This window comes from Durio zibethinus, unplaced genomic scaffold (assembly GCF_047325235.1).
Source record: "Durio zibethinus cultivar Kanyao isolate XHJ-2024 unplaced genomic scaffold, ASM4732523v1 HiC_scaffold_2, whole genome shotgun sequence".
NCBI classification, from domain to species: domain Eukaryota; kingdom Viridiplantae; phylum Streptophyta; class Magnoliopsida; order Malvales; family Malvaceae; genus Durio; species Durio zibethinus.
The window spans coordinates 3,236,821-3,239,320 of NW_028323043.1; positions in this window are offsets into that span (position 1 = coordinate 3,236,821).

Sequence of the window (2,500 nt, forward strand, 5' to 3'; positions counted from 1 at the left end):
CGCTGGGCCCTGGTGCGGCAGGTTGCCTCGAGCACCATCGGCACACGCTGGGCGCTGGTGCGGCAGGTTGCCTCGACCACCATCGGCACACGCTGGGCCCTGGTGCGGGCGCTTGCCTCGAGCACCATCGACACACGCTCGGCCCTGGTGCGGTCGGTTGCCTCGAGCACCATCGGCACACGCTGGGCCCTGGTGCGGCAGGTTGCCTCGACCACCATCGGCACACGCTGGGCCCTGGTGCGGGCGCTTGCCTCGACCACCATCGGCACACGCTCGGCCCTGGTGCGGTCGGTTGCCTCGAGCACCATCGGCACACGCTGGGCCCTGGTGCGGCAGGTTGCCTCGAGCACCATCGGCACACGCTGGGCCCTGGTGCGGGCGGTTGCCTCGACCACCATCGGCACACGCTGGGCCCTGGTGCGGGCGCTTGCCTCGACCACCATCGGCAGACGCTGGGCCCTGGTGCGGCAGGTTGCCTCGAGCACCATCGGCAGACGCTGGGCCCTGGTGCGGCAGGTTGCCTCGAGCATCATCGGCACACGCTGGGCGCTGGTGCGGCAGGTTGCCTCGACCACCATCGGCACACGCTGGGCCCTGGTGCGGGCGCTTGCCTCGAGCACCATCGACACACGCTCGGCCCTGGTGCGGTCGGTTGCCTCGAGCACCATCGGCACACGCTGGGCCCTGGTGCGGCAGGTTGCCTCGACCACCATCGGCACACGCTGGGCCCTGGTGCGGGCGCTTGCCTCGACCACCATCGGCACACGCTCGGCCCTGGTGCGGTCGGTTGCCTCGAGCACCATCGGCACACGCTGGGCCCTGGTGCGGCAGGTTGCCTCGAGCACCATCGGCACACGCTGGGCCCTGGTGCGGGCGGTTGCCTCGACCACCATCGGCACACGCTGGGCCCTGGTGCGGGCGCTTGCCTCGACCACCATCGGCACACGCTGGGCCCTGGTGCGGGCGCTTGCCTCGAGCACCATCGGCAGACGCTGGGCCCTGGTGCGGCAGGTTGCCTCGAGCACCATCGGCAGACGCTGGGCCCTGGTGCGGCAGGTTGCCTCGAGCACCATCGGCACACGCTGGGCCCTGGTGCGGTCGGTTGCCTCGAGCACCATCGGCACACGCTGGGCGCTGGTGCGGGAACTTGCCTCGACCACCATCGGCACACGCTGGGCCCTGGTGCGGCAGGTTGCCTCGATCACCATCGGCACACGCTGGGCCCTGGTGCGACAGGTTGCCTCGAGCACCATCGGCACACTATCGGCCCTGGTGCGGGCGGTTGCCTCGACCACCATCGGCACACGCTGGGCCCTGGTGCGGGCGCTTGCCTCGAGCACCATCGGCACACGCTGGGCCCTGGTGCGGGCGGTTGCCTCGAGCACCATCGGCACACGTTGGGCCCTGGTGGGTTTAGGCACATCTTCAAATTTCTGCCGTGCCAATGCCATTTTTATGGCTTGTAAATTCATACAATGGTCCCCTAAGCCTTCACGTGAAGTTTCGTTGGAAGATGACTCGTTTTCTATTTTTCACGATTTTCGAAACTTTTTGCGGTTCGGGATTTTTTAAAATTTTTTTATAAGGATTTTTGGCCCCAAATTTTGTAGGCATGATCCTTCTATTTTTGTTGGCATGCACAAAAAAATTCAGCTAAAAACTCGAAGTAGAGAAGATTTTGTGACCGTTTGAAAAAAGTGTCCCCATTTCAGACACTTTAACGGCTACTGGTAGCAAACCTGTAAAATCTCAAATGCTCTTTAAGGGGGTGTGAATTCTCAGAGGTTTGATGAGGGATAGGGGGCCAACACAAGGCCAAGTACCAGCACCCATCGCACATCATGTGCGCACACCCCCCCGGCCCCCCTCCCAATCGCCGGAACCCCAATGCCGCCGGTCAGGTTCTCCGGCGGTACTCCGGCGATGCTCCGGCGATGCTCCGGCGATGCTGTCCCGAGTGAAAAAAATGCGGCACCAGCACATGCTGGAGCCAAGCATGGGCACCGTGGCTCAAAATCGAACTTCGGCCAAGGCCTCGACCATCAATGGCACATGATGACGCATGGTGATGGCACATGCATCGACCATCATCGGCATAGGCTGCCCTTCGGTACGGGCACTTGCCTCGACCGCCATCGGCACAAGCTGGGCCCTGGTGTGGGTTGTTGCCTCGATCACAATCGGCACATGCTGAGCCTTGGTGCGGGCGGTTGCCTCGAGCACCATCGGCAGACCCTGGGCCCTGGTGCGGCCGATTGCCCCGATAACCATCGGCACACGCTGGGCCCTGGGGCGGGCGCTTGCCCCCAGCACCATCGGCACACGCTGGGCCCTGGTGCGGGCGCTTGCCCCCAGCACCATCGGCACACGCTGGGCCCTGGTACGGGCGGTTGCCCCGAACACCATCGACACAAGCCGGCCCTTGGTGCGGGCTCCTGGCTCGACCACCATCGGCACACGCTGGGCCCTGGTGCGGGCGGTTGCCTCGAACACCATCGGC